Genomic DNA, 14,899 nt, shown 5'->3' with positions numbered 1-14,899 from the left:
ATGAAAAAGATGTTATTGTAAAGAACCTTTTTTTAATGTACACTAGACCCTTGGCAAGATCTTCCTTTAATAAGGAATAGTTCTGACAAAGGACAAGGAAACTTATAAATTGATTAGATTAGATAAGACTTTGTCGATAAACGACTTTTACAAGTTAAGGAAAATAGCCGAATTTGCGTTCAAAGTAAAATAGCATAAAAATCAAAACATTGAGAATTAAAAACATAATACAAGTCAAAATCATTAAAAATAGGAGAAACAATCAGAAATATTGATAGATAAAAAAAGATTGTGTGAAAAAAAATTAGATGTTTCACTAAAATTTCAGGTGGGATAGGGTCTAGCAAAGCCGGAGTAAATTTTGAGATGTTTGTCGTAATTATATTTGATTTAGCGATTTTTTACTTTCATATGTAGAATTTTAGCCTCGTCCGAAACATGGATTACGATTCTGCTTGGTATATATACAACTGAGTCACTTTTGATATTTTTAAGACGCAATCCAAGGTTTGCCAAGTGATCCATATATTTCCATATCTGATTGAACTCACTGCCAATTTTATTAACCATCATCATAGAATACAGATAACCACATTGTTTTTCTCCTTACATTTTGTTTTTTCTTCCTTTACAAAGGTCTATGTATGATAAGTATACATTAGGACAGAATGAAAGACAAGCAAGAAAAGGTCACCCATGGTATCCTGGAAAGATTTGGCTCTGTATGATATAGCTTTGTGGCTATATGAGGTTTTATGAATAGTCGGTATGATATTAACCCCCACTCCTCCTTCAAAGACTTAGTCATCCCTTTCTTCTCCTAGACAAGATGCTGCATACGCCCAAGCTCATCCTAGAACCGCGTCAAAATATTTTCACATCATAGAGTAAAAATGTTCTTCTACTTTGCGAGGACCGAGCATAAATACAATTGAGCCGCTCTGCCATCTATAATTTCTTTTATTAAGCTCATCTCCTGAGGGTGGCATGACTCTATCCAGTTTAGTGCATGCTAGTTGTTGACTGAAATGGATCTTGAAAAGAAACAAAAGTTTAGGATAGTTTCTTGATATAATACCTGAAGTTTGCAACAAGTAAGTTATATTTTGATTATTATTAGGTTAAAGGGTAAAATTCTACTTTTGGCTATCTTGGGAAGGGGTTAGGTTAGGACAATGAGACTTTCAGGGATGGGTCTACAGGCTAAAGTATGTCCCGGGAAGGTATTTTGAAGTACCTACCTCCACTCCTTCTCCCTCTAAAGGGTCATGAAATTTGCCTACATGACAGGTCCATACCCATTGAAATTTTGACAAAACAACATTTTACCTTAATTTTCAGTTATCAGTTTCTTTTTCTCTGGTTTTAGCTCTGAAAATGCAATTTCAGTTATTTGAGCAGAATTTTAAGACATATAAATAGTTTATTTTCGAAATTTAGGAAATGTATTTGCATATCTTTAAAACCTTATAAATTGGGATTGAGCAAAGTTGTGAAGCTGGAAACAATTTTATTGTACTTCATTTAAGCAGAAGATCTATTTTGCAAGGTTTCACTTCTATACCTCACATATTTTTAAAGGTCATCAAAGGTCAGGACCCTCTAGAGGGAGAAGGAGTGGAGGTGAGTACTTCAAAATATCTTCCCAGGACATACTTTAGCCTGTAGACCCATCCCTGAAAGTTTCATTTTCTTAACCTAACCCCTTTCCAAGATAGTCAAAAGTAACTAAAGTAGAATTTTACCGGTTAAAGTCTAGATGAGGGAATATTGGCGGTCAATATATACCAAATCATATTATTGAGTTTCAAATAAAGTGAATAGGGCCTACACCATTTGATGCCTTTTTTTTATGCTAATTATAAATATAATAATCATTTCTATTGGAAATGAATTTCATCCCCCCCCCTATATAGGCTAAACCTAACCCTGAATTGGTATTTATCGGAGGGGGGGGTAAGAACTAAATAACCGAGATAAATGCTTTCTATATTTGTAATTAACATAAAAAAAAGGCATCAACTGGTGTATTCGCTATAGTCCTAACTCAACAATATGATGTCGTAGATAGCCTATTGACCATAGGCTAGGCTATTGGCTATCTTTGAAAGTTGGATTAATGAAACTTTCAGGAATGGTTCCAGGGCCATTCTAGGCTATTCAGCCAGGGCTTGATTTAAATCTTTGGTGCCTGTAATTCAGGGGGGGGGGGCTGAAATTAATTTCCGATAGGAATAATTATTATATTTGTAATCAGCATAAAAAAAGACATTGAGTGATATATTCACTTTATACATAAGTCAATAATATGATTTGGTAGATATTTACCAGCATTTTGTGCCTCTAGGCCCAAGAAATTGTTATTTTGGGGAGACATAGAGATTTAAAGGGAAATCCCCCAAAATTTGGGGACTGTGGAAGCCCTGAACAAGCAATTGTTATTTTGGGGAGACAAAGATTTAGGCCTACAGGGAAATCCCCAAAAATTTGGGGACTGTGGAAGCCCTGAACAAAAGGCAACTGATGAGTGACGAGCCAAAAATAATGCAAGAGAGAGGTGATACCGAGCTCTCAGCTGTCATTCTTGGGAGGTATCTGACAGTTTATAAGTGGTTATAGAATTCCTGTGTTGTTGTAAAATCACTTCTGTGAATAGGCAACACAGCAGCAAAGTGTACTTGACACTGATAATAAACCACATCAGTTCAGTTTTGTTAAGAAGAAAATTGCTCAGTGTTTTTTTTTACAGGTCTTAGGCCTAATTGAAATTTCTATTTAGTGGCTTGTCTTAGGCATATGCAGCTGATCTATTTGAATAGAACTTTTAGGAATGAACCTAGGCTAGCCCACATTAGCCTAGGCATGGGAAAGATCTAAGGACTTTGTGAAGACAAGCCTTACATTGGTCTTAACTGTGTATCTGGTCTAGCCTAGTACACTTAGGCTAGCCTAGATTCCTTATTTTATGCTCATTCTGAATAGGCCTATCTTGATGCTTTTTCTTATGCTGTTTCATAGTTCAACAATTGTTTCTGGAACAAATTCCATTTTGAGCTCTTAATAGGGCCCCAATAGTTAAAACAATCCATTGTTGCCAGAAGTTTGAAAAGATGTTTAAAAACAAAAGTGCCTAGTGGGAAAATAAATACCATTTGCAGCTGATTCAGGAATAGCCTAGTAATTATTACTTTCTTTAATCTTAATATTAAGTTATTAATAAAATCAATTTGCAGAATTTTACAAAAGAGCATGCAGTCCCATAGGAAGGGGGGGGGGGGGGGGAGGACCACACTGGGTGCCATCCCTGGAGGGGTGAAAAAAATTGGTCTAAAAGGACTTATGATTGATTAGGGCCCACTGTGCAAAAAGTGGGGTAGTAATGTAACACTACTACTTGGCATTTTTTGAATTTGTTGGCAGATTTTGTCTGAAAATATTGTTTTTATGTATAAAAGTAATTTTTGCTCAAAGAAAAGCTGTCAAAACACAAGTTGTGCAAGACTATATCATGTCTTCAAAGATTCTCTTGTGACTTGTGGTAAAGAATTTCATTTGAACATGTTAATGCTCAGTGTAATTCTGAGCATTGGCTATTCTGTTTAATTTTCAAAGGTCTGAAAATATAAGAGCATTAGATTGACAAATTATTCTAAACTGAAGAAGAGAAATGGAAGAAGAACTAAAAATATCAATGTTTGAGTACATTGACACATTTCAAAAAGACATCAACACATGTTGCCAAGGCATGGAAGGAATATGACTTTAGTTTGCTATCTTGAAGACCAGGAACTTTCTAAAGAGTTCAGAAACTAAAGTTCTAAAATTAATGGACTGTATAGTTGAGAATTATAAAGAAATCTCTTAAGGAGGCATGTTAAATGAAACCCCATGTCTAAGGAGGTTTTTACAAGTGGCAAACATTCAATGTGAAGAAGTGGCTCTAAAGTGGAGTTCTTTGAGACTACTGCAGTTTATAGTTGAATATGAGCTTCCAGACTTTATTCCTAATCTAACTTTAGAAAAGCTAGAGCTATTCTTGTATTTTATCTTAAAAACATTTTTTATAAAAGCCCCTGTCCATTTTAGCCTTACTTAATATAGGCCACAAATTAAAATGGTGTTGTTTAATATTGTAATAATAATGTTAATATGTATAAAAATGTTGTATTTTGCTTAAATTTATGTTAGTTATGTATGTTAAAATGTTTACATGCCAATGTTATACAGCACCCAATTTACTTTTCCTTTCACTCCTTAATTTAAACACCAAGTAGCTTTTTTTAATTATATATGTTTCCACCATAAACAAATATGACTTAACAATGTTTAAATGTTTGTTGGGGGGAGGGGACAAGTTGAAATTCCGCCTTGGGTGTCACAAGACCTTGCTACACCACTGAGAGCATGCAACTCCTCAGAAATGATGTCATAGCAAAACTGACATCATTTTGAGGGGTTTCTAGCTCTTTTGAAAAATTTCTGCTAATTGATTTTCTAAATATTAGCTTCTTAAATTTAATTTTGTCAAGTGCCATGTTATTCACTATGGCAAAATGAATGCTTGTCATTCTATTTTCTCTCAGGTCACCTAGTTTCCTCTGTAAATACTGAGCAAGATCTTTGAATCACTATTGATAATAAGTGAGATTCAATACTCTTGCTTAGAATTCTGCAGCTGTTGTTAGTTCAACTATGGAGCGGATAAAGCACACCCTTTCTTCTTGTCCCCTAAAGTCATCAGTCTTCTGTATAAGAAACTTGTGTATCCTTAGCTTGAAGTTGGAATGTCTCTAGCCTCCTCTTATTTAAAAAAAAAGACATAAAATGATGGAAGATGTGCAGAGATATGGCAGCAAAGTGATATCCGGCATGCGGGAACTTTCCTACAATGTAAGACTAGCAAAGCTGAAACTCCCAACTCGTATATACAGGAGAAATAGAGGTGATGCCATTTTAACCTATAAGTTAATGAGGGCTAATACACTCCCAGCATTATTTCCTACAGTTGGTCCTAACTCAAGAACTAGTGGTCATCAGTTGAAATGTGTTAGGCAGCCTACCCTATCCAGAGTCCAAGGGTAGATCCAGGATTTTTAGGGGGAAGGGGGGGGTTTGTGTGCAAAAGAGGTTGATCTGATAAACTTGCATTAGGAGCAAGTTTGATTAATGCAGACTTGCATTAATTAAGTAAATTACACTAGACTACATTAGGGGCCCCCCTGGATGCGCCACTGCCAGAGTCTGTGCTCAATTCTTTTCCTCAAGAATTGTCAACAGTTGGAATTAACTCTGAAGAAATTGTTACTGCTGAATCTGTGGACATCTTCAAATGAAGACTGGATGCTGAGTGGTCCTCCAGGGAGTGTAAACTCAACTGGGAAGCTATGGATCAGCACAGTGATTGCTAAAGAATCCTGAATACAACTCAAATCATCAACTCTGGAGCTCTACATGGAGAAATCCTTAGATTGCTCCAAACTGCAAGTTAGGGTAAATAATGTTTTACTGTGAAGTTCTAGACAAGTTACTTTTTGCTATCTTAGAATTTGGTTAGGAAAATGAAACTTTAAGGGATGGATTTATAGACTAAAGTATGTCTTGGGAAGGTACTTTGAAGTACCTACAACCATTCCTCTCCCTCTAGAAGGCACTGATGTTTGATGACCTTTAAAAATCTTTGTATTATAAAAGTAAAACCTTGCAAAATGGATTTTCTGCTTAAATGAAGTACAAGAAAAGTATTTTCAGCTTCACAAGTTTGCTCAATCCCAATTTATGTGGATTCAAAAACCTGCAAATATATATCCTAAATTTGGAACAGAACGATTGAAATGGCTTAAAATTCTGCTAAAATAAATTGCATTCTCAAAACTAAAACCAGAGAAAAAGAACTGGAAACTAAAAAATAAGGTATAATATTGTTTGTCAAAATTCCAATAGGTGTCAAGCAGACAAATTCCTAATACATAGGAATCAGAAGAGGGTTAACATAGTAGCTTGGCAATATTTTTCCAGAGTATTATTTTCTCCCTGGATTCGTTACTGAAAGTTTCATTTTTCTAACCTAACCACCTTCTGAGGTAGCAAAAACTTGCTTATTTGGAATTTTACCCATTTTACTATTAAGACTAAATAATAATTACCATTCCTGAATCAGCTTTAAAATTTGGTGACTATGGGTTATTTTGAACTCTTTAAGGGCTCAAAATGAAATTAGCCCCAAAAGAAGTTATTGAATTATGAAAGAGCATAAAAAACGCATCAAGTGACATATTCACTTTCATCCTAGCTAAATTATGTAGTAAACTGCAAATTTACCAAATAATTGTAGCCTATGTACCACGTTTTGACTGTACTTTCACTATACTCTGCCCCTAGCCCTCCTAATGTGCAAATATGTAGCATGCATTGTCTGTTTTCCATGTGTTTTTCCACTTTTTGATTTTGTCACTGTTGATTCAATTTACAGGTACATGGTTGGAACAAGAGTGATATATGGCAAAAATAATGGGAAATACATATTTGTGCTATATATTTGTATACTAGTGGGAGGGGGGGGGGGGCGGGGGTGGTGTTGTAAAGTATAGTGAATTGCAGTCAAAATGTGTTAGCTACAATTTTTCTGCATATTTTGAGGGAAGAATTGTCTTTTTAACATGTTTCCTAATAAACAGTCCCAATTCTTGGCTTATACCAGCCTTAGGGTAGACCATATACACAACCAAGCAAAACTGCTAAAATAATGACATTCTTACTTTATAATAGTCTATACAGCATGATTAATCAGATTATCATGTTTTTTGCCTTATCATCCACATCTTCAAATTAGTTTTAAATAATAATATATTTATCTGTCAATTATATTGCATGGAAAATGACTTACTGTTTTTCTACTACTACTACTACTAACTCACTGCAGCACCAAGCCACCTGAGGCCAACATACCTATGCATACTCCTCCATCCCAATCTATTTAAAGCCTCCCTCTTCACACTCCCAAGAAGCTGTTATTTCCCTTAAATCTTTCCCTACAACATCCTCCTGCTGCATTAAGGACAACCTTTGACAATAGGCAACAAGGATGGTCTGTCATCCTTCATCTGTAGAATATGTCCTAGCCATCTCTTCCTCTCTCACACTATATTATATCACTAGAAAGTAGGATTGAACCTCATTATTTGTACAGGCTAGGCCTACTGTTTGAGATAGTGTTAGTCAGTCAGGTACCAAAAATAATCTGTAGACAATTTCTCAGGAAAGAATCTAGCAAATCCTCCTCTATTTTTTGGAGTGCCCACACTTCAGAACCATACTTGACCACTGTTATCACTGTTTCCTCCAATGTTCTAATCTTAGTGTGCATATTTATCTTCCTATTCTTCAAAACTTTTTCCAACTGAAAAACACCCTGGGCCTTTGCTGTTCAGCTTTTAACATTTTCACTGCATCCACCATCTTTACTAATAATACTGCTTAGGTAAGTGAAGCTGTCCATTTGGTTGATCTTCTCATTACCCAACATTGCCTCTTCACTTATTCACTGGTCAAGAGTATAGCTATCTTTTAGGATGTATCATATAAAACCTGAAATATTTTAAACCTTAGAAGTTGACAAAGAAGAGAGATCCAATGCTAAAAAATACCTTGTTAAATTTTTGAAATTTGAATCAATTTAGCAGCTAAAAGATGGATATGCCTGATAATCTAATCTTTGATCTGGTTCACTCTTTGACTCTTTGAACTAATCTGGATATGCCTTTTAACACTCTTTCCGTACATACTAATTTCTTCCATTGCGAATTCCACTTTGAGCCCTAAAAGCTATTTTAAAGTAAGCCTATATGGTGACATATTGTTTTTTATGTTTTTTTTTTGGTTGGCTAGTAGGACTTAAAAAAAGAAACATACTATATGATTCCTTATCCAATGCTCATTCCAACTGTAGTAATCACTGCTGTAACAATTGTGCTACCCTTCCTTAATGGGGTCAATTAGGCTAAAGCCCTAGACTACAAACTAAAGTCTGTTGATCTTGTTGGTCTGTATTATTTTAAATTCTTATTTTGCATCAACAATTGTTTCCTAAAGCCAATTAAAAAAAAAAAAAAAAAAAAAAAAAAAAAAAAAAAAACCAACAACAACAACAAAATCCAGAAACCTTCAAGTATAGCTTATATCTGACCCAATTAAGGGTGGGTTGACTAGGGCACCATTGCAATGGCAGGGATTACTGTATTTGAAAAGAGTATTAGATTTGAAATTAAATATTATAACTTAGTTCTTCTTGCAAAATCAAATAAGGATCTAAATGAATCAATAAATTATGGTAGCATCTAGTATATTTGTAAAGATTGTTAAAAGGTGGATTGAGTGGTGTTTTCATTTTTTAGATAGCAAACTAATTAAAAAAATTTTCCAACACCTCTCCAGACTCTGCCTTGGACCATAGATCTGCATCTGCCTTTGAATGCTTTCTCCTCTCTTTGCCAACACATACATTTTTCAACTTTATGAAAAGTCAGTGTCCAGAAAATTGGATGTGGGTAGTTAAAATGACTTTTTGGGACCTGGTTCTGGTAATCTTGTGCAGGAATTACCATTCTTAACTAGGCCTAGATAGCATAGCGTACAATAAAAAAATTTTGTATCCTTTTCCCTATTACCTGGATATAGCTCTTTGTTGTTTTTGTTGTGATTTCGTTGTTTCAAATATTCTTTTAATATTTCTCATAAGCAGTTGGTTCATTATGCCAGTTAAAAATTAAATAGATAAAATCCGTCCACCTGTATTTAAGCCAATACCCACACTGAGAGTAGGGGAGTTCCTTATTTTATGATTATTTATTCTAAGATGGTATTTGCAAATTGAATAATTCTAATAATAGTATGGATTTTGTAAATTGGCTAGATTAATAAAGTCTAGTATACATCCAACCCACAAAATAATAATATTACAATCTATAATGCTCAGTTATTCTAAGTTATGCTGTGGAATTTAATGATTTTCTGCTTTAGAGAAAAAGAACACGAAATATTAGCTTTGCAGAAAGTATCTAATCTGAAAAAAATGAATTACTGTTAATTAGATTTACTATGATCCTGTGGTATTTTTTTAGATTTGAAAGAGTCCAGGTAAAAATTAGCCACCCAACACACAGAAAATTCAACTTTTGTTTTGCAGAATGCATTAATCCATGGAAAAATAAAAAGATAAACTGTAAACTATTTATGTTTAGAAATTATAAGTTAAGACGCAAAATTCCTAGAATTTTAGCTTTATAGAATGCATTCAAGTAAAAAAAAAGCTTCAATTGTAGAATTGACTCTGCAAATATGTGGTCTGGCATGTTCCACCACCATCCTTGTAAATATAAACATGTTACAGCTCTTCCAAACCAGAGTATTGTAGGGAATGTTAATTTCTTTTATTTTGCGTTAATTAACAAATCAAATTAGTTGTAAAATATATTTGAATGTTCATCTAATCAAATATTAAACTTGATTATGATTAAACAAGTTTTTTTTTTAATAGATCCTATCATTATCAAGCGTTTGCCCTCTAGATGACTAGAGGGCCTCAGGTACAATCGTTGAGCCTGGCCTCTCCCCCCTCTGTCCTCTGAAATTGCATGCGTAGATATGTTGCACTTCTGTCAAGGCAGGATCGTTCTGAGGTTGTTTAGAGACCGTGTACAGTATGAAAAAATTATACTGTATTTAGTCAACATCAATTATGGATGATTAAATCACTTATAAAGTATATTTTGGTTTGAGTCTCACTGATGGTTGAATTTGGTTGATAATTATTTGTTTAAATATTTTGTTTCTTTCTTCAAGAAGTTACTTTTGTTAAAATAAGAATAATTGCAATTTGTTTTTTTTAAGAGACTGCAAATGGGTCCCAGCTCTCTTTATGTTAATGCCCTGTATATAAACTTGCTACATTTGTTTCAAACCAGTGTCATTTGGGGACTCTTGATGTTTATTTGTCTAGACATTAATCAATTGACTGAATTTAATCCATGATTGTACCAGATATGGATATTGAGCGGAAATGGTTTGGCGTTTGTGATCATGGAGGAGCTGTCCAGTTTTAGAAGGGGCTTGAGATGGATTTATAGTGACACAAGTAGTCAAATTAGGCAACCTCTTCTAAAGGAGGGAAAAACATACTGTATGTACATACCTTGATTCTTTTTTTAGTTGGTTACTGTTTTCTATTCTTGTACAATTAAAGTAAACATCCTGACAAAAGCAGTTTGAACCCTTAAAATATTTGGTCTGGTTTTACTACTACTACTAACGACTCTCTGCAGCACCAAACCCCCTGAGGCCAACACATCTACGCACGCCCCTCCTCCATCCCAATCTATTCAAAACTTCCTTCTTTACACCCTCCCAGGAAGTTCCCATTTCCTTTAAATCTTTCTTTATGACATCCTTCCGACCCAACCGCAGACGACCTGCTTTCCGTTTAATCCTAGATGGTTGGCCGAAAAGGACAATCTGTCATCCTTTATCTGGAGAATGTGTCATAGCCATCTCAACCTTTCTCTCAACATAGCCCTGGAAGGTATGATTGAACCACAATTTTTGTACAGCCTACTGTTTGAAATACAGTCAATCAGCTGGATACCCAGAACAATCCATAGGCAATTTCTCTGGCAAACGTATAAAAATTGTGAATTGACAGTACGAAACAATTATGCATATAGGTCTAAAAGCTATCTGGCTAATACAGGTTCTGATCTAAAAGTATATCATAGTTCCAACAAAAAGGTGATAATTCAACAAAAAATGACTCGAGAAAATTTGGGTTGAGGATTTGGACAACAGTTAACTTCTACAAATGCCTTATTTTACATTTTAACAATCTATAGAAATAAATCTGATTAAATTTTGCCTGCTGAACGTTTCTGCGTCTCCGATAGAAAAATCAAATCTTTATAGAAAAAGTAATTAAAAAAACTTTTTCCTCAAAATTAGTTTTTGAAAGAAAAGTAAAGAACTCCATTAAACCAAAAATGAGCACAAATAAAATCAAATAATCTACCGAGCGTAAAAATACCTCAAGTCAGCATCGATAAATGAATGAAACCCAAAACGAACAGAAATTACAATAAATAGCCGAGTCAAACTAAAAACGAGCAGAAATTAAATGAGTATGGCTCGAAACTCCTATGCCTACCCAAGGCCAGAACATAATTTGCACTTTACTGAAAACAAAATACATTTTGAAATGTCTGGTTTCTCTTAAAATCACTTTTACTCTTAAAAAAGGGCACTATAACTTCCAATTTTAAATCAAATGAGATCCATCTGAATTTAATACGACCACCCAATCCATAAGAATCTTATTTGCGCCCAGGGCATAATTAAAAAGCCCTGGCCCTGGGCTCTGAGGGGTTGTTCCAACCCTGGAGGCATTGTTGTATGTTCTTTGGACTATTTTAAACAAAATTGCCATCATACAATTTTAATCACATATATTTGGTGGAAAGAGGGGTAGTTGAGAGGGGAGGGGGTAGTTGGCCTTCATCACTATTGACTCTTAAAAGGGAACTAGAACTTCCAATTTCAACCAAATGAGCCACCTCTAAAGTTTATACAACCATCCCTTCCATTAAAACCTTAAATGCCCCAGGAGCATAACTTACCACCCTTGCCCTTAGACTCTGGTAGCTTGTGTCAACCTCAAAACTTTGTTTTATGATCTTTGTACTATCATAGGCAGCGCGATAGCACTGCCTAAGTAAAGAACGATGGCGGCACAATGTATTATTTTTGTTTTTGTTTTTTCTTCTTCTCCATACCCGGACACTTCGTATCGAAGGAGTTGTCGTAGAAACTTCGAAAAGGGCTCATTCGATTGGAAACTGGAATGGCTAGTGCCCTTTTTAATAGCCGAAAGTGATTGGTGTGCAACTAGCCCTCCCCCCCCCCGCCCATCATTCCCCCAAACATATCCAATCAAAATGTTGAGATAGGCATTTTGTTCAGCATAGTGGATTTCCTGATAGAAAATATGTTTTTGAGGAGGACGCTCCCCCACAACCCCTCAGGGAAATGTTTTAAGTTATGCCCTGGGGGCATATAAGGTTTTTATAAGGAGGCGTTGTCGTAGAAACTTCAAAAAAGGCTCATTCGATTGGAAATTCAAAGGGCTAGTGCCCTTTTTAATAGTCGAAAGGGATTGGAGGGCAACTAGCCCCCCCCCCCTGACGCCCATTATTCCCCCAAACGCATCCATCAAAATTTTGAGATAGCCATTTTGTTCAGCGTGGTTGATTTCCAAATAGAAATTATGTTTTTGAGGAGGACACTCCCCCACGGCCCTCAGGGCAAGGGTTTTAAGTTATGCCCTGGGGGCATATAAGGTTTTTTATGGAAGACGTTGTCGTAGAGGTTTCAAAAAAGCTCATCCGATTGGAAATTCAAAGGGCTAGTGCCCTTTTTAACCCTAGAAAGGTAAGCTTCCTAAAAAGTTACGTAGATAGTAAGCTTCCGTAAAAATTACTACTTGCAGAAACATTGACTTTTAAAACTCATCACTTAAGTATATTTTAAAAGTAAGTGGGAATGATCAAAAACAGATCTTCAGATAATGTTTTACACAGCACAAAAGGTTGCCTTCATTTCTTGGAGTCACATGATATGCATGACATCGCACGGTGTTCACTGCAGAACGGCTTTTTGCAGTGGTTGCAAAAATTGGTAGTCATTCGGCGAATGCGCGCTGGGCAGAGGCTGCAGGTCGTTCTTCTCCCTTCCACAGACGTTCCTGAATGTATTTCACCTGTCACCTCCATTGTTTGACTGATATCGAGTCTGATTGAGCGCTGCAAAGTGGGGGTTTCTAAGCGAGTGGTCATATGCGGCTGGGTCAACTCTTTGAACAGAACATTCATGAAATCCTTTCGTGAAAGTGGTCTTCCACTAGATTTTGAGATAGTGAAGAAGCAGATGACATGATTGTTGATGCACACGATATTTATCAGCCCATAAAACATGCACATGGACCACCTGTTCGTCTTCCGAGCCGCTGACATTGAACTACACATTTGGTCAAATGTGTCTACACCGCCTTTGGTGTTATTGTAGTACTCAATGATCTCAGGCTTCTTGCTTGGATACGTGATACTGGTACCCTCATGGCAAGTCCGTACTTGCTAGGTTTGTTGGGAATATACATTCTAAAAGGACAGCGTCCACGGAATCCTAAAAGCTGCTCGTCGATAGTGACGCTTATTCCTGGGCGAAAATGTTCTTTGCAGCTCTGTATGATCAAATCCCACGTTTCCCTTATAGGTGCAAACGGATCATGTTTTCTTTATTATTCCCGACTATTTTTGTCATCGAACCCTAAACAACTGACCAAGAATCTGAAGCGCTGATGGTTCACGGTGGCGTAGTATGAAGAGCCACACAATTGGATGTCGAACAGCTCCTCAGTCGAAATAAACCCATATTTGACTTTACCTGAGAGATTGAGGATACTAACTAGAGCCCTAACTTGTATGGTAGTCATTCCAGCAATGGTTGCCCTTCGCTGTGACTACGATACTTTCTTCCTCACTATTCCCTCGTTCGAATGTTTTGGTATTTTCTCGAAGACAGCGTTTGAAAAAAACAGGTGAAATGCTGGCAGTTGTTTTTGGCCGCTTTTGCATCGCCACTTACAGGACCAGCTAAACCTCTAACAATGTTTCTCGCCTTTGCCTTGTTAGGTCTGGACGGCGGGACAGCCGACCATCGATGACCATTCTTTCCTTTCAAATATTTTTTCTTGGACGAACGTCCAGGAAAAAATTCGTGGGACGTACAATATGTTCGTCCCCTGGCAGCTGAGAGGATAGAGGAGGGTCGTCATCGGTCTCATTTGATGATTCAGGAGATGTAGGACCTTCAGCAACAGTTTTTTTACGATTCGAATACGCCTGGCTTACACTTACTGTAGTAGAAAGATTTTCATCAGGGCTGCTATATTCGTTCTCGTCTGGAGGAAAATAGTTATCATCGGAATCTTTACTATTAGAAATGTCAAAGATTTCTTTGTCCTCCTAATCGTCTTTACAAACATCTTCTGCTGGTTCACCATTTTCTGATTCAAGCAGACGCATGATTGCTGCATATGAATCCCGTCACGAAATCATTCTGAAAAGAGAACATATTTTGCTGCTCATTTGTTCAATCAGTAAATAGCCAAATTCAGCATTTTCATGTGCTATTTGCTCACGAAATTGACTACGAAGCTTGTCACCAATGTCAAAAAACTGATCTAACCTCTTTGTCCGAAGAAGCTTACTAATTAACAAGTTTTGATAAAAAAAAATCCTTTTTCCTGAAATAGGTGAAAAAGTTACGTAGATGGTAAGCTTTCGTAAATTTTACTACTCACCCTTAATATCTCCCCAACCGGTTCAGATAATAAAACCTCGGTGACGGCACAAGAACTGGCTAGTCATAATATTAGCATATCGGGGAGGTCGGTCCGCGCAATGCATCCGTTTCCATGGCAACCGCGAAAAAGTGTTTTTGCGTCGTAAAATTTACGAAAGCTTACCCTTTTAGGGTTAATAGTAGAAAGTCATTGGAGGGAAACTACCCCCCCTCCCCCCCGCACGCCCATCATTCCCCCAAACACATCCAATAAAAATTTTCAGATATCCATTTTGTTCAGCGTAGTTGATTTCCAGATAGAAAATATGTTTTGAGGAGGACCCTCCCCCACAACCCTCAGGGCAAGGATTATAAATTATGCCTTGGGGGCATATAAGGTTTTTATTGAAATCTTTGTCTAGAAACTTGAAAAAGGGCCCATTCGATTTGAAATTCAAAGGGCTAGTAACCTTGTTAATAGTCGAAAGTGATTTGACGGCAACTAACCCCCTTCTCACGC

The 14,899-nt window shown here is 36.4% G+C and overlaps 1 protein-coding gene across 1 annotated transcript in view; it reads left to right on the top strand.

The window, feature by feature from the left end:
* Positions 1-1,000: 1,000 nt before the first annotated feature.
* Positions 1,001-14,899, top strand: part of LOC148946038 (uncharacterized) — a 158,787-nt gene continuing 144,888 nt past the window's right edge. The window contains exon 1 of the mRNA XM_089097987.1: positions 1,001-1,094. The gene's annotated coding sequence lies outside the window, so the exon portion shown is untranslated. The remainder of the gene's footprint in view (positions 1,095-14,899) is intronic.

Source organism: Artemia sp. Qi Xiang Cuo, chromosome 12 (genome assembly GCF_049724085.1).
Source record: "Artemia sp. Qi Xiang Cuo chromosome 12, ASM4972408v1, whole genome shotgun sequence".
Classification (NCBI taxonomy): Eukaryota; Metazoa; Arthropoda; class Branchiopoda; order Anostraca; family Artemiidae; genus Artemia; species Artemia sp. Qi Xiang Cuo.
Note: the sequence above shows the minus strand (reverse complement) of the source record. Positions and strands in the feature narration are given on the sequence as shown.